At 42.9% G+C, this 18,563-nt stretch overlaps 1 long non-coding RNA gene across 1 annotated transcript; it reads right to left on the bottom strand.

The window, feature by feature from the left end:
* Nucleotides 1-6,164: 6,164 nt before the first annotated feature.
* Nucleotides 6,165-6,743, bottom strand: LOC130087810 (uncharacterized). Its single transcript, XR_008807406.1, has 3 exons — nucleotides 6,667-6,743; nucleotides 6,381-6,455; nucleotides 6,165-6,244 (listed from the first exon to the last, which is right to left on the bottom strand). It is a non-coding gene; the product is annotated as an uncharacterized LOC130087810 (long non-coding RNA).
* Between the last annotated feature and the right edge of the window lie 11,820 nt (nucleotides 6,744-18,563).

Below are 18,563 nucleotides of genomic sequence, written 5' to 3'. Positions count from 1 at the left end.
TTTAGCTCAGTGCTCGTCTCTTGACCCTGGTAGAGTAGAGCTTGCTCCTTTTATTAAAAAAAACAAACAAACAAACAAAGAAGTGAAATCCGATTAATAAGAGCAATATACACTCACCGGCCACTTTATTAGGTACCCCATGCTAGTAACGGGTTGGACCCCCTTTTGCCTTCAGAACTGCCTCAATTCTTCGTGGCATAGATTCAACAAGGTGCTGGAAGCATTCCTCAGGGAGTTTGGTCCATATTGACATGATGGCATCACACAGTTGCCGCAGATTTGTCGGCTGCACATCCATAGCCGCGTTTCCACCGCAGGAACTTTCCCCCAGGAACTAGGAACTTTGGGGTGGTACTCCGTGTGTTTACACCGCAGGAACCAGGGTCTAAATGAAGTTCCGGGTAAAAATTTCCCCCCCAGAAAGTCCCTGCTGGCGAGGTAGTACTTTTTCAGAGTTCAGGATCTTTCGGGGTGGGACTTGTGCGCTGAACATGCTGATTGGTTCTTTTACCTTGTTCTCTCTGCCGGATGGCGCGCGTTCGTCCCATCCATCTCACGGTCATGTCCGCTATAGCTGATAACAAACGTTGTCTATATCTAGCATTACGAGCTTTCTGAAATGAATACGCTTTGGTATTAGTGTTCGTCTCTTTTCTGCCGTTTTGTTAATTACCTCGTTAGTAAACCAATAGATCGCACACAATAGAGATGGGATTTATGGCTCTTTGAGGAGATCCGGATCTTTGCGATCCGTTCCTTTCAAAGAGCCGTTCAAAAGAACGGCTCTTTTGGCTCTTTTTAAATATTTAGTCAGTTTAAAGAAGCCAGCTTGGGGGAATCTCAGTTTATCCTGGAAATAATCACTGGGAGGAATGATGAGGTGAGATTTGTAGTCAATTAATTAAAACTCAGATATCACACACCAATATCTGAGTTTGAATTATTCTGAAATATTGATTATTACCTCATTTGTCATGTGTGGACTACATTCCATAGGGTTGCACAACATCCCTCTGCTTAGAAAGTGATATCACTATTTTGGATTTACCTTTAGTACAAAGTATGTGTATGTGTAAAGCTATGTTGACTTATGTTATTCATACAATACCACAAGAACATTTTGATAAAAAACAAAAACTATTTAAAGTTGTAAATATATACTGTAGATACAATAACATGAACACAAAATGCAATGTAAATAAATACAAAGCAGTTCCTTTGTATTTATTTACAAAGGAACTTAGTGTTACTTTAGTGGGGTTTTTTTTTTATTTTTTAACTGGAGTAACCATGTGACGGCATAAGTCATTGGCTCTGCTCCTACCCAATGACAGCACGTAGGGTTTTTTCCCACTGGAGTACTCACGTAAAGGATGCGCGCGCGTGCACAACTATCATCATGCTGTTAGGCAGTAGCACCCCTGCGCTGGGTGCGCCCCTTCCCCTATAACTGAGGAGCTAATTTGTGTGCATCTGTGTGAAACACGCATGAAAAAAGAACGACAGAAAGAACGGCTCCCCTCCAGCCGCAACTCGGCTCCCATCGTTCATGTTTATGAGCCGTTCAAAAGAATCGGTTCGTTCGCGAACGTCACAACTCTAGCACACAAAAACAGCACAGCTTGAATCTCCTCAATACTTAAAACTCAAAACAAGTACGCGCAGACTGGGAGGAGCAGTCGCAAGCAGTTCAACGTCACCAGACTAATCTTCCCGGTACTTTAGTCCACGGTGTAAACGCAGTGAGCAACCGTTCTGGGGCAAAAAAAAGTTCCTATGAAAAAAGTTCCTGGGACAAATAGTTCCTGGTAATTGCGGTGGAAACGCGGCTTATGATGCGAATCTCCCGTTCCACCACATCCCAAAGATGCTCTATTGGGTTGAGATCTGGTGACTGTGGAGGCCATTTTAGTACAGTGAACTCATTTTCATGTTCAAGAAACCAATTTGAAATGATTAGAGCTTTGTGACATGGTGGAAGTAGCCATCAGAGGATGGGTACATGGTGGCCATAAAGGGATGGACATGGTCAGAAACAATGCTCAGGTAGGCCGTGGCATTTAAACGATGCCCAATTGGCACTAAGGGGCCTAAAGTGTGCCAGGAAAACATCCCCCACACCATTACACCACCACCACCAGCCTGCACAGTGGTAACAAGGCATGATGGTTCCATGTTCTCATTCTGTTTACGCCAAATTCTGACTCTAACATCTGAATGTCTCAACAGAAATCGAGACTCATCAGACCAGGCAACATTTTTCCAGTCTTCAACTGTTCAATTTTGGTGAGCTCTTGCAAATTGTAGCCTCTTTTTCCTATTTGTAGTGGAGATGAGTGGTACCCGGTGGAGTCTTCTGCTGTTGTAGCCCATCCGCCTCAAGGTTGTGCGTGTTGTGGCTTCACAAATGCTTTGCTGCATACCTCGGTTGTAACGAGTGGTTATTTCAGTCACTGTTGCCCTTCTATCAGCTCGAACCAGTCTGGCCATTCTCCTCTGACCTCTGGCATCAACAAGGCATTTCCGCCCACAGAACTGCCGCTCACTGGATGTTTTTTCTTTTTCGGACCATTCTCTGTAAACCCTAGAGATGGTTGTGCGTGAAAATCCCAGTAGATTAGCAGTTTCTGAAATACTCAGACCAGCCCTTCTGGCACCAACAATCATGCCACGTTCAAAGTCACTGAAATCACCTTTCTTCCCCATACTGATGCTCGGTTTGAACTGCAGGAGATTGTCTTGACCATGTCTACATGCCTAAATGCACGTAGTTGCCGCCATGTGATTGGCTGCTTAGAAATTAAGTGTTAACGAGCAGTTGGACAGGTGTACCTAATAAAGTGGCCGGTGAGTGTATAAATGAAGCATAACGTTGTACAGATCAATATCACTAGTAAATAAATAAGAGAGTTATCATACACACTGTTCTAAATTAGGATAAATAACTTAGTTATATTTTAAATATATATAGAGATTTGCATTAAATTTCCAACGACATGTGTCTTATATAAGATGTTTTCCTGTACATACCTATGCCTCTACTGACATGTGCCTCCAGAATGCTGTCAACCGATGGAGGTGGGACACTTGGAAGGAGGCCTAGTCTCCTGGGGTCCTCAGGCCTCAGAACCCTACGCCTTGGCATACCCACATCAGCCTGTAGTCTTGTGCGCACAATTTCCGCTTGCAAATCAGGAATGTAACTGTAGTCTTTTGGCACCTTCAAAGCATATATAGTCCATCTACCAGTTTTCTTCTGGAACTGTTTGCGAAAGCTGTAATGAAAAATAATTTTGTTTTAGACAAATAAAACACCAAGAAATATATGGGTAATAAGACACATTGGAAGGATGATATATCAAGTTCCACTGAAAGTTCTGAGAGATGGAAAATAAAATGTTTAAATCTTACATCTTTTGGCCATTTTTGTTGAGCATTGGTGGACGATCCTTATGGTGGTTATATAATCAAGGGCTGCAAGTAGAGTTCTTGCCTCGTAGACCAGTGGTGAGAAGCTGAACCGCTTGCTGACGTACATCAACAAGTGGTTGTGGAATGATTCCAGCTCACAAGTTGATCTGGAGAAACAAATTATCATATGTTCAAATTTTGAGTAGTATTCAAAACATTGATCATATAGTGATGACTACTGGTGGTGATTAATTCCATTTTGAAACAGACATGAAGGTGTTTTCATAAGTTACCTGAAAGTTAGATATCGGTGGACATTTGTGAGCCACCTCTTTTTTAGAACTATTGCTTCCAGTGCCTTGTGAGCTTTGGAACCACTCTCCAGCCATTGCTTGTCTTGGATTTCAGGCAGGCTACCGTGCAGGCAGTGACCAAGGTACCATTCGTGCTCATTTGTAACATGGTGAAGCACACTGCTCCTTAGTTTCTAAAATACAAATCTTTTAATCAGACCATACACTCAAAGTACAAGTAAAGGCTAGATATTGTCGGTACTGTAATGTGTTTTATAACGAGAATGCTGTACACAAATATAATCTTATCCTAAAACAGAATCTCACTGCACATAGAAGCATTGTACTTTTTTGCATGCAAGTTTGCTACATGGAAATGTCGTCGTATTTAATCACATGTAGAGATGACTACTGGGAGATATATTACTTACAATGAACTGCTGTACCGTGTCTGCCTTTTTACAACAGAACCAGAAGTGATTTACAATGTCCTTGACCCAGTGCAGCAGGATCCTTTGTCCAGATTGCTGTGCCTCCTAAGTATGCATATTACAGATGTGGTTGAATACATTTTGTAATATAAACATTATTATAACAAGTCTGCAAAATATATAGGTTAAAGTATTTTATACAAAATAAAAAAGATATAAACATACTGCAGTAATCATCTTGGCTAGATTCTTTGCTCCATGCCATATGTCCCATGAGTGCAGAACTCCAGTGTCCTTATATCGCCCAGTTATTGGATCTTGTAATGAAAAACAAAAAAACATTTTTATTACATCTTTTTTGAAAAACAATTATATAACTTCCTTTTATATAACATGGCAAGTACTCCCAACTTACTCATAATAGATGCGATTTGTGTGTGTGCATCTGTACATATTTCTGAGATCCGCACTTCACTAAGAAGCTTGTCCATTGTGGTTACAAAAGCCTCTTTCTCCATTATTACAGAATTACGATTGGTCTGCCTTTTATCGATAGTGACCACTGAGATGATTTCCTTAGAATCATTCTCCATTGCTGTGTACGAGCAATACTGGGCACAGTATCCGGGGCTGTCCATTCGTCCATCAGCTGTGTAGTGCAGAAAAAGTCAATACGATTTTTTTTTTATATTCCTTAAAAACACATTAAAATTGTAACGTAACTTGTGAAATACACAAGAGGTCAACAAATTATAGAAATTTAATAATATAAAAAAAAAAATGTTATGCATAACACCTTTCAGCACTTAGATTGACATGTAAGTATTGCATAGTACTTACCTAATACAACTACACCATCCTTACTCTTCATACGTTGAATTGCAGCACATCTGTTGTCCTCCCACATGTCCTTTATTGCTCCTAAGCAGTAAGTATCCTGGATTTTAAAAAAAAGTGTTCTTTCCTACAAAGCCCATGTTCATGTAATTAAACAGGTGTGCCACTTTGTAGTAGTTATTTCCCGACAGCAGAACGTTGGTGGCCATCATGAAGTCCCCTGCCTGCATTCCAAATTTGAATATAGGCTGTGAATTCCAAGTCCTTACGTTGTGGCCATTTGAACATATCTATAAGATAAAATACACAAGAGAGATTGCAATGCATATAAACAGCGACTTATCTTGTATTGAATAAAATGTATATGGATTACAATTAAAACATACTTTTAAAGTCTTCTTTGGAATTGGAAACTGTGTATTCAGTTATACATAATATAATATTACAACATTGAAAATATATCTTGAACACCTGCCAATTCAAAATATTACACTTGTGTGTGTAGGTTCACTAAGCTAAATAGAGATTTTGAGATTATGATATACATCTTATTTATAACGACAACAACATGTTTTGCGTGACATGCAACTATTAAATATACCGAAAAACTGTTAATTATGTTTTTATTACCCATTGGATGATACTTGCTGTTCCCCTTGAAGTCAGGTGGAGTTCAAAAGGTGGTGAAGCCTGGCAGGCTTTACAATTAACCTCTGGTAGCTGTAGAAGCTTGACCAACTCTTTCAACTGTGCTTCATACACAATAGATGCCCGTTTTCCAATTATGTCTTCCTCACACATGACTTTGTTGCTAGCATTAGATTTAAGGACATGATCTTCATGTAGGGTTATCCCTTCATCTTCTTGTGTAAGATGAACGGTCTCTTCGAGATCAATCACTTTAAGCTCCTTGATTTTTCTGAACTCATTAGTATCTTCACCCGTTCTGTAAATATATATATAAATATTTACAACATTGTATTAATAACATGTGCAAAAAAAATATTATCTTTTCTATACTTTCATTTTGTTAACAAAAAGAAAAACAACGTTTAATGTCCTTGAGGTGGCCTGGATGCCATAACCCTTGATAATTTAACAGTTTTAGTAGGTCCATCAACTGATATTATTTTGTTATATATATTTTTACAGCAAAATACATGCTTCTTGCAGACAAACCTAAGACAGATAGAGGGAACATAGTCCTCATCAGAATTGCTTTCCTCACTGTCTATTTCCCAGGATGTATCATCTTGGTGTTCAAATTCAATTCTGCAAAATACATAATATCAGTTTAGTACTGGTTGAAGTAATACTAAAAACAATAACTAAATACAATATACAGAGAATTACACAAACATGTGTAAAGAGCAAACTGCATTTTGTAACAATGCATGTCAACACTTACACTGTGTTATGAAGATCATTGGCATCTTCGCTCACAGTAATGGTGGACTCATCATGGAAGCTCATCTTTGAAAAACTGCACCACACCCAGAAAAAAAAAAAAAAAAAAAATATATATATATATATATATATATATATATTGCTTTGTAATGGCGATATGCATAACACTTTATTGGTTGTGTCAAACTGCAATTTGTGGCTTGTGGAGCCCAACTATATGATAACATAATTTTTTTCAAAATATCTTGGTATAGTAAGTTACTATTAGTAACACATGTAAAAGTCACCTTTCATGTAATAGCTGTTCATCGCTTCCTGCCAAAGAAAGGCGTTCAACTCCAGGCTCCAGAAAACCCTGGTCTCTGTAAAGCATATTTGATCAATTTATTCAATGTAATTCTATTAATAAACTATGATGAATTAGATAAAACAAATTTGCCAAAGCCTACCTATCTGATGGTGAGTCACTGGACGAAGCTATGGTGGAGAGGGTTTGAAGAGGCATTCCAGGTCTCTTGCAAGGAGTTGACGTGGCTGGTCCTCCTTTTTGGTAACTTTATAAAAATAAAAAAATAAATTTAATGTACATTTGACACATCTTTTCATGTCGTGAAAGTATTTAACCACAGCTACAGTTTGACAAAATTACAGCCAACAGTAGACAACAAGACATTCTAACAATAATACTAATTGTTTTGAATCCTTTACTGACATGAAAATTGAATACAGAACACGGTGTTACTCACCTGTCAATTAAAACACATGCAAGATCGGCGTCTCTTTCTAGTTCGAGTTTTTCACGAAGTTCTCTCCATTTAGGAAATGCCACACCGATGTTGATCCTGGTTTTATTCCTCTTCTTGTCCCAAATTCTTCTTGGGTCATTTGGTTGACCCGTTTGTTGACGTTTGCGTTTATGACACTTGTCGACAGAACCAGCTGCAATCGCTAAAGAATAATTGTGTTCCATTCTATAACAAATGCGCGAAACAAGCTGACGTTTGTTGCTTGATAGACGCTAACGCACAACTACAACTTCCGCATTTGTCCAGGACTCCACGCAGTACGATTGGAAACCGAGGGTAACGCGGATATGACGCGATTGACTGGCGACTCCCAGCTCACCCCTGCTCACACGCCCCGTTTCCTTGGTTAAAATCTCAATTTTCTCGCGATTTAGACATTGTTTAAAACATTTGGAATATTGTAAGTTATCACCTTAACTAAATATATAACACTGGCCTTGTGATTTTGGGATATTTTAATGCAAAAATCTTAGGTATTGCACCTTTAAGCTCCTCTCAGCACAAGCTCCTCTCAGCACAAAGTGCAAAACAGAGCGTCGCCATTCGGGCTCCTCCGCAATTGAATCGGTACCTGGGTGGCGGTCGCAGTCTAGCCAGTTAGAGACATGCATGATCTGAAGACTGTCATCATCTCTAATAAAGCTTAGACAAGAAGTCCTGTCGCAAAAAATGAGGCTATCAGGCTTCTGAGGGCTCCTCCGGGCCAGGGACGGTTTTGAGAAATCGTTTCTCCTCGGCGACCTCTGGGGTGCGACTCTCTGAGGAGGGTCGCAGCGCTGCCAGTTCGGTTGTTCCCTGCCGGTTCGCCGTTCAGGGCACCGAGGTGTCAGCGTCCCCATACGATCCTCCGAGGAGGATCGTAGAGCGGTCAGTTCGGTTGTTCCCTGCCGGTTCGCCGCTTCAGGGCACCGTAGTGACTGTTCAACCAAGGGACGGTTTTGAGAAATCGTTTTTCCTCTGCGCCCTCTGGGGTGCAACTCTCTGAGGAGGGTTGCAGCGCTGCCAGTTCGGTTGTTCCCTGCCGGTTCGCCGTTCAGGGCACCGAGGTGTCAGCATCCCCATACGATCCTCCGAGGAGGGTCGTAGAATGGTCAGTTCGGTTGTTCCCTGCCGGTTCGCCGCTTCAGGGCGCCGTAGTGACTGTTCAAACAAATCCAGAGGCCAGTCTTGAGAGACTGGTTTCCCTAGTAAATTTCTGGCAGCGTGGAAACTACTGCCACATATTTCTCAGTGGGTCCTGCACACTATAGAAAAGGGTTTCAGAATTCAGTTCGGTTCTCGTTCGCCCAGATTTCTAGGGGTCCTCCTCTCATTGGTGGACCCCGAGCAGGCTTTGGTTATGGAGCAGGAAGTACTGTCACTTCTGCAAAAGGAGCTGTAGAAGGGGTTCCTCCTCCCAGCAGACAGCCATTACTTCATTGTTTCCGAAAGAGGATGAGGGAGGTTCCCGAGGTTTGCTTTCGGGGGCGAAGCATACCATTATCGGGTTCTTCCATTCAGCCTAGGTTTATTACCCCACACCTTTACAGTATGTGTGGATGCAGCTCTGGCTCTTCTGAGACTCCAGGGCATTCGCGTATTATACTACATCAATGATTGGTTGATCCTAGCTCAATCTGAGTTTATGGCAGTTCGGCATCGAGATGTCGTTCTGTCTCATTAAGGATGTTGAGGTTGCCTCTCAACGCCAAGAAGAGTGTGCTCTGAGGACCACTTTTCTAGGTGTAGCGATTCTCACAGCCGTATTGGGGTATATCTAGGCCAGTCACTCACTGTGAAACAGTTTCAGACTGGTGGGTCTCATGACAGCTGTGTCCAACGTAATTACTTTTGGCCTTCTGCACATGAGACCCCTGCAGTGGTGGCTCGGGACCAAGGGGTTTTCTCCGAGGGGAAATATGTTTTCGCATGATCAAGGTCACGCGGCTATGCCTTCGTGCCTCGGTCATGTGGAAGAACCTTGGTTCCTCGCCCAGGCCCAGTGTTGGGGGCTTCTTGTCGACGCATATTGCTATCGACGGATGCTTCCCTCACAAGTGGGGGCGATCATGAGTGGTCGCTCGGCGAATGGCGGACAACACACTGATGGTCTCGTATATCAGAGCAGATATCCTGTTGAGGCAGGGGCTGAGGCCCAGGGATTGGAGTCTTCACCCCGAGGTGGTGGAGCTTCTTAGGGAGAACTTTGGTCAACTAAAGTCAAGTCGACCTTTCACATCGTTTGTACAACGCTTTGCTCTATTTGGTTCTCCCTCACACATCCAGCTCCGCTTGGACTGGATGTGATGTATTAGGTGTGGTTGACGCTACACCGGTACGCATTTCCCGATATCTTTGCTCCTGGGAGTTCACCCTCATTTGGAGTTTGGATACTGTGGGCTCGGCCTCTGAGGGGGCCCGGCCATAAAATCCGGTCTCTCGACTGAGGTCGTTGAGACCATTCTCCAATCCAGAGCTCCTTCCACGAGAAGACTGTATGCACTGAAATGGAAATTATTCTCCACCTGGTGTGGTGAGCGTCAGTTAGATCCTGTTAACTGCCCTGTTGGTTCAGTTCTCGATTTTCTGCAAGATCGTTTCTCTGCTGGATTATCTCCTTCCACTTTAAAAGTTTATGTGGCGGCTATATCGGCCTATCATACCCCTCTGGGGGGTACTTCTATTGGGAGAGATCCTCTGATTACTCGTTTTCTCCGTGGTACATTGAGGTTGAGACCTGGACTGCACTCTAGAGCACCGGCTTGGGATTTGGCCATTGTACTTGAGGGTCTGGCTCTGGCTCCCTTTGAGCCTATTGAAGAGGTTTCAGAAAAATTCCTCACTTTGAAAGCTTTATTTTTCCTTGCTATTTCATCTATCAAGATTTGCATGCCCTGTCGGTTGCTCCTTCATGTCTGGAATTTGCACCTGGTATGGTGAAAGCATTTTTATACCCTAGACCGGGTTATATTCCTAAGGTCCCAGTTAATGTTGGGGGCCCAATAGTGCTGCAGGCCTTTTATCCTCCACCTTTTAATACCCCAGATCAGGAACTATTGAACCTGTTATGTCCAGTTCGGGCATTGGATGCCTTCGTTCACAGAGCTGCCCTGTGGCGTAAGTCAGAGCAATTATTTGTATGTTTTGGGTCACTCAGAAGAGGGTGCCCTGCATCTAAACAGGTTATGAGCAAATGGATAGTCGAGGCTATTTCATTGGCTTATGAAGCGGCCGGTCAGCCTTCACCTATGGCTGTACGGGCCCATTCTACTAGGAGTATGGCGGCCTCTTCGGCCTTAATTTCGGGTGTTTCCCTTCCTGATATTTGTAATGCGGCAGGATGGTCCTCTCCGCATACTTTTGTCAGGTTTTATGACTTTGACCTCTCCACTCCAGGGGCGAGGTTGCTTGCTTCTTAGTGTCCGCCTAGGACTTCACACAGAACGGGCATTTGTCACTATGGCGTAGTGGGTATGGGGTTCCCGCCGCGTCTCAAACGCAGCTCGAAGTTCCCTTGAAAGGGAACGTCTCAGGTTACGTATGTAACCCTGGTTCCCTGATTGGGAACGAGACGCTGCGTTTGCCTGCCATACTTCCTGCATACCCTGATCGACTTGCTTCAGACTTTTCAGAAGCTGGCGCGGTCTGTTTTCAAGGGTGCTTTATAGTTTCCTGGTCTATGACGTCACCTATGACGTATCGGGCTTCCATTGGACTGATTTTACACGTGCTTCACGTTTTCGCCCTTTACAAAATACAAATAGTGCCTTTCGTTTGACCAAATCTTTTAGACCCCTCACGTTTAGTGAAGCAAAGGAAACTGAACAATTGAACATTGCTCGAGATACTAAAAATAACTAAAAACAGCAAACAAAAACAAAACAGTGAAAACTTGCTTCCAAACTTATTTAAACAAAACAGTAAGAACTTGCTTTAAGCTTATTTACGGTGGTTCGTAAATACAAAAAAGTCCCTTGTCCTTTTAACACACTCCTTTTACACCTAGTGTAAGTAGATCAAACCTTTCTTTGCTTAACCAATTTGACGACCCTCTATGTATCCGTGCGGCCCGCGGTAATAAGCACGCTTTCCATCCCGACGAGCCTGTTCAATCTGCGGCCACAGTTTCTTCCTTGCCTCCCTGTCCTCTAGCGGAAGCATCTCGGCGAGGCGGACGCCTTTCTCTCTGCATACCAGGGAATCCTTGCATCGTTGCCACAACTCCTCCTTGACAAGTCTCCGGACAAATAAAACAACTATGTGCCTGCTTCTGTTATCTTCTTTACGGCCGACTCTGTGAACAATGTCGATTGCTTCTTCGAGCTGCCGCCGTTCCATGTCGGGAGAGCGATCTCACTGAAGAGTTGAATGACGTCTGCTCTAACGTTCTCGTCTTTTCTTTCCGATAAACCTCTCAGTTTCAAACACCATCTCATCTTGTATCTCTCTTGTTCCCGGATTCTTTCTTTAAGCTCATCGTTTTCTTTGGACAGACGTTCGCTGCACCTTTCCAGCTCGTTTATTTTCCCCTTGCATTCCTTTACTTCTTCGGCATTAAACTGAACCGCTTTAGCTAGGCTAGCAACCATGCTGCTACTCTGTTTAGCTTGCTCTCGAAGTTGTGACAGTTGCTCATTAAAGTTCTTTTCCAAACTTTGAATGGCTTCCAAAATGGCCAAATTAGAGACCTCACCTTCCTTTAAAGAAGTTTTGCTCTTCTTCCCTGCTGGAATCTTACTTGGAGTTGATGGCACGGAGTCTTTTCTTTTGCTGATTGAGCTAACTTCCATGGCGTAGTCATGGTCGGCACATTGCTCTAGAATCTTCGCGTCTTTAGCACTCATCGCAACTTGTTTCTTTTCACTGTCCCCGTCTTTAAATAACAGTCTAGCTGGTTTGATCATACTTCATTATACTTTTTACAAATTTTTGGAGTGTCTTTTATAAGTTTAAAGTCAAAATTCGGGACAATTATCTTCCGACTCTAAAGCGAGTGACTGATCAACACGCCATCTTGCCCGGAACCCACTGTCCTCCTGCAGTCATATATTATACATATATTTAGTCCAGTGCAGAGGTCATTTTTAGGTTGAAATAATTAGGTGATTATTTTAACTCACAACAGTTAACGTTATATCAGTTAAAAAAAAGTTGCTACTAGGCTTTTCCCCCACATAACTTGAGACAGGGAAGTTCAAGGATTTAATTAATTATATTACTCTCTACATTAAGTGTGACAGGTAAGAATAAAGTGATGTAAGTTCATAAAGTTATAACGTTAGACCGTTTCCCAGGAGGTACACATAACCTTACATACAAAAATAAGTTCAATGAAATAAATGAATTCAGCAAATAAATGTAATTGTACTAAAATGTAAATGTTGGACAATAAATATATAACAGCAATAGAATAGCTTTACAGTAAACTATTTTTTTTTTGCAGTACTATCTTATATTAATGACCGTTAAAGCAAGCCTATGTAAACAAAAAAACACAGCCACTGTCCAAAAGTGGCAATTATATGATAACGGACACAGCAATGCATCATGTTAAGATCATGTTTGTAGCATGATCCAGGGGATTAAAACGTACAAAATATATTTCAGGCCTAGTGGAGTTGGTAACTAATAATAGTAGTAAATGTGTAAAGTTGCATAAAATGGAAATACTCACTAATGCAAGAAAAAACTACCTAAAAAAACTGTTATCTGTGCTGTTGTTGCCCAGTAACTCCAGTTGGAATTTTCACCCCAAAATGGCGGCCGCGCCACCTAGTGGCTGTTACTAGAAAAGCATCGGAGTTTCGCCTCTTGTTCTTCTATACTCTTTGACTTACCTGGAAAGTTTGAGCGCAATGAGAAATCACTGAAGAAATCACCCAGCGGGCTGGCTCCGTCTCCATAGCAACGGAAGCTGATGATCATGGGTAATGCTGGAAACAAATAAAACTGATGGCCATAACATAGTATTGTTGAATTATCAAGCACACTTTTGCGTTTGTGTTGAAAAAAAGATGAGGATATCATTAAAAGAGAATCGGCGGCGGGTCCTCAGTTTTATCTGTCATCTTCACCATAGTAACGGTCGATAAGGCTCATGGGAAATGTAGTTACTGTTAGATTTGACATACCAAACCGATGGTTTACAGTGTTGAGCAGCCTACCGATTATAAAGCAATAAAACAAGGATTAAAATCTCCTGATTAAATGTTGAGTTTTGTCAAATGAAGTTTGCAAAATGAATAACAAATGAGAAAAAACAATACTGTGCTCTCGAAAGAAAAACGTGGTGCAGGCACGAAAAATGCGTCCCGTTGAAATACATTAGATTGAAAGTCGTGCTGAGTGACACGAAAAAAGAAGAAAATTCGTGCCCATGGACACGAATCAATAGATTCATATGTTGCGTAGACTAGCGAATATAAATGTAACGGGACTGTAAGTCTCGCCTCGTAGGGGAAAATTAAAACGCTACCCTGGAAGACTTAAGAGCGAAAGGATCCTAGTCCCCGCTCCAGTGCTTTGAGTCTCAGTATGCACTTACGTGTATATGTTTATCTTACACTATTCTATGATGCAGCAGGAATAAGTGGTGTAGGCTTCAGGTGAGTATGTCAATGCGGTGGCTCCTGAAGTGCATGAAGTGAAATGAAATAATTTTTAATTCACGTCCCCACCCACCTAATCCTAATAATGTAAGCGAGACGCCCCTACCCCAAGGTAAGTTCAGAAATGACTATCAACTGTCTTAATTTGAACAACAGATAATTTATTTTCCTTCCCTTGATAGGTTATATCTCTGCTGGAAGGATCTGTTTCAATAGAATAAAATAACAAAAAGTAACAAAAAATAAATAAATAAAAATAAACAGTTTTGAGATTTCGTTTCTTGAAATACCTTCAAATGGTTGACACTTTCAAACAAACCTCCTTTAACACATCAAAAGTGTTTCCTCAAAATTAATTAAAGTATTAGGGCACAAACTTATTTACAAACAACACTTGAGGTTGATGACTCGATTTGACGACTCAGTTCAATTCAAATAACTCATTTCAAATACGTAGATAACCTTTAAATCATTTAAACGACTCTTATGAATCAATTTTATGATTCAGTTTCCAATCGACTCAGTTATCACAAAAACAGTTCAAATTGACAGTTGAAACCCTCAGTTCATTCAAACACTCAGTTCGGTTCACTCACTCAGTTCGCTCAAACACTCAGTTCAGTTCACTCTACATCAGTGAAGTGTTCGTGTGTGTGTATCGAACTGTTGTACCAGTCTGTGGCAACGAAACTTTGATGCGATGACTTGTGATGACTTGCGATGACTTGTGATGACTTGCGCGATGACTTGTGATGACTTGTGAACAGATGAGACAGGACAGTGAGATGTCGTAAGGATGGCAGGGCAATAAACAAAAACACAAGAAAAGTTTCAGCGCGGCCAGGGGAAAAAAAACTCAGGAAAAACTTTCTGGAACAAAATGGCGCAGCTCAACTCAGCTCAGCTCGCACGCGGCACTCTGAGATCGAATGATCTAACTCACACACAAAAAATGTCTCTCAAAAGCAAATCTTGATCCTGGACGATCGTTAGTCTCTTAAAAACAAAAGAAACTCAGCAAAAAAACGAATCACTCCTTCAAAGCCGATCATTCAGTTCACATACGCATTCTCGCGCACTAACAAGTGCACTTAAATGATTCGCAGAAAGAAATCAATGTTTCTCGCTCCGACACAGTTCGTGGATGACTTCAAGAAAAACAGTAGGACTCTCAAAAATGCTTTCAGTCAGAAAAACGCCAAACTACAACAGTGTTCTGAACGAAACTCACGGCTCCAGCAACTCTCTCTCGTGCTCTCAGCCAGTCTCCAACACCGTTCTCTGTCCGATGACGCAATCGACCGAACTCTTGCTTTAACTGCGTTTCTAGTTTCACACAACAATGTTGGTGTACACTAAACTCACGAAACTTAATCTGTATTAATACAGCTTCAGCGGAAAAATTACGACTTCTCGTACAGCAATCATGGCGTGTCTGTCTCGTATCACTGCTCACTCTTCTCCTTCCCAGACGTCTTTTCATCTCCCGCGAGCGCGCCGGAGAGAGAAAAACCCGTCAAAATAAAAGTCCCCATAGAGAAAAATACCTCCGTTACATTCCCCCCTGCTAAACCCTGCCATACCATCGACATCTCCAGACGGCCTGTCCCTATGCTTGTGATTACGTAGCAACACACGGTCACCAGGCCTTACAAGCGCTCCAGAGGACTTGCGATCATACACTCTCTTTCGCCTCTTAGAGGCTTCCTGTGTGACCGTATTCGCGACTTCTACGGCAGTCTTTAGTCGGCTATGATGGCTCTTCACCCAATCATCCAAGTTTTCTGCATCGCTTTCCTCCAAATCCTTTCCACCCAAGACATCTAATGGAAGGCGCGCATCCCTCCCAAACATCAAGTAAAAGGGAGAATAGCCCGTAGATGAGTGGACGTGATTGTTGTATGCCATCACTAGCTCTGGTAGGTGAGTTTTCCAGTCTTTCTTCTTCTCAGGTGTCAGCGTTCTCAGCATATCATGCATGGTGCGGTTGAACCGCTCGCACTGAGAGTTTCCTTGAGGATGGTAGGGACTCGTGCGACTTTTTCCAATACAATAGACTTTACAGAGTTCCTTGATCACTTGCGCCTCGAAACATCTTCCCTGATCTGAATGCAGACGAGCTGGGCTACCGTAGTAGACAAACCAATGTTTGATGAGGGCCTTTGCAGTGGTACTCGCTGTTTGGTTCTTGGTTGGGACGGCAACTGTAAACCGGGTAAACATATCAGTAAGAACCAGTACATTTTCATACCCTCCTGAGGACATCTCCAGCTGGGTGTAGTCCATTGCCAGCACTTCTAAAGGAGCAGTGACATTGCTACAAGTCATTGGAGCTCGGATTCTTGGAAAGACATCTTTTGCAAGGGTACATCTTTTACACTGTGCTATCCATCCTTGAACATCCTTAGACATGTTAGGCCAATAGTAGCTCCGTCTCATCAGTGTCAGAGTACTCTTTTCTCCAAAATGACCTCCATGCTCATGTTGACTGTCATAAACTGAACGCTGCAAGGGGACCGGAACAACCAGCTGCTTAATTTTCTCTCCATCCCTTGGATCAAGAATACATCTAAACATCACTCCATGATGCAGTTGAAAACGTTCAAACTCTCTGCAAAGCTTTTTCGACTCTGGTGGCATACTCTGTTGTTCTGCCCTACTTGGTTTTCTGCCTTTGGACACTGCATTGTATATGGGACCCATCAAGGCATCACTTCTTTGCAGCTCCCTTATTTCACTCCAGCTGTAACCATTCAGCACTTTCTTGATGGACGCTTGTACAGCCACTCGGTCATCAGTCTCGCCCTGCTTGGACTCTTGAGCTGGCCACAGGCATGCACGCACTTCCTCAGAGTTCAGTCTAATAAAATCCTTCTCTGTGTCTTCCTGTTCAGGAACTTCACTGGAGGGAATCCTCGACAGAGCATCCGCATTGGTGTTCAGTCGTCGAGGCTTATACAGAACCTCGAAATTAAGCTCCGCTAACTGGGCCACCCAGCGTTGTTCAACTGCACCGAGATTTGCGGTCTCCAGATAACGCAGTGGATTATGGTCAGTGATTACAGTGAACTTGGAGAACATCAGGTACTCTTTAAATTTTTCTGTTGCAGCCCACTTAAGGGCCAACAGCTCCAGTTTGAATGCACTGTAGTACTTGTCATTTCGCTCTGACCCTCTCAAGCCTCTGCTAGCGAATGCAATGACGCGCTCTGCTCCCATTTGCTTTTGGCTCAATACAGCTCCGAGGCCCTGTTGACTCCCATCTGTAGTGAGGATAAATGGAAGGCCAAAGTCGGGGTAAGCAAGGACTGGTGGTGACATCAAGCATCGCCTCAATTTGTCAAATGCAGTCTGGCATTCACTACTCCACGTAAACAGTTCAGAGGCTCTCCTTTTGTCTTTGCTGCCCATCAATGCATGCAACGGTTTTGCTATTTGAGCAAACTGTGGTACGAACCGCCGGTAATAACTCATGAATCCAATCAATTGTCTCACTTCCTTCACACTCTTAGGCACAGGCCAAGCATCCAAGGCACTAACCTTTTCGCTGTCAACTTTGATTCCTTCAGAGGAGATCACATGACCCAAGAATTTCACCTCGGATCTGAAGAGAAAGCATTTGCTTGGTTTCAACTTTAGGCCATGGCGCTTTAGTCGATCAAAGACCAGCTCTAGTCTCTCACAGTGACTCTTAAAGTCTTTGGAAAACACAATAATATCATCCAGATATATCAAGAGGACATCAAAGGTCAAATCCCCGAGCACTACTCCCATAAGGCGCTGGAAGGTGGCCGGCGCGTTGCACAGTCCGAATGGCATCCGCGTCCACTCAAACAGTCCAAACGGGGTAGTGACTGCTGTCTTTTCACGATCCCGCTCACTCACAGCTACCTGGAAATAGCCGGCCGTAAGATCTAAGGTGGAGAACAGCTGAGCATTCCCCAGTGCGTCCAGAGATTCCTCCACTCTGGGAAGTGGATATGCATCTTTGCATGTGACTTGATTAAGCCTTCTGTAATCACAACAGAAGCGCACACTGCCGTCTTTCTTCACAACTATCACTGCTGGGGATGCCCAGGGACTCGCACTCTCCTTAAGGATGCCTTGTGACACTAGGTCCTGCACGTGTTTCTTGAATTCTTGTAAAAACATTTGGCGGTACTCTACGGTGCCTCTGTTTCACTGGTGGAGCATCACCGGTGTGAATGTCATGCGTTACCGACTGTGTGTACCCGTAGTCACTGTCACTTTTGGAGAATATGTCTCTGTACTTTTCCAACAACTGGTTAAGTTCCTCTCTTTGTGCAGGGTTGAGCTTTTCGTAATTCACCTGGACTGGTACGGGAGGGTTGTCAGAGATTTCAACTGCTTGAACCTGCGTCACTCGTCTAACATGAAGCGTCCCTTCCTCCTCCTCAAACTCCAGCGTATTCTCAGTTAACACCTCCCGTGGTTTAGACACTACAGCCACTCTGCATCTTGGGTTAAGTCTGATTGTCTGCTCACTCGAATTCATCACACGTACCGAAACTTTACCACCCTCAGTTTTTGTTAGCACATTGGCCACTAGGAGCCCCTTGGGCAGACTCACACTAGTGGTGGGCTCAATTAATACTTGACACTTCACTTTAGGTGGCACTCTGCAACGACCTTCGAACACCTTTTCACTCAGAGGAGGGATGGTGATAGCTTGTTTTCCACCAACTTTGACAAACCCAATCTTGCCATCAGGACCCAGGGTTTCAGTTTTCTCAACACTGGCTAACACCCTTCGTATCTTTGCTTCTGCGG

Source organism: Rhinichthys klamathensis, unplaced genomic scaffold, assembly GCF_029890125.1.
Source record: "Rhinichthys klamathensis goyatoka isolate OS25496 unplaced genomic scaffold, OSU_Roscu_1.1 h1tg000001l_1, whole genome shotgun sequence".
In the NCBI taxonomy this organism is placed as follows: Eukaryota; Metazoa; Chordata; class Actinopteri; order Cypriniformes; family Leuciscidae; genus Rhinichthys; species Rhinichthys klamathensis.
Note: the sequence above shows the minus strand (reverse complement) of the source record. Positions and strands in the feature narration are given on the sequence as shown.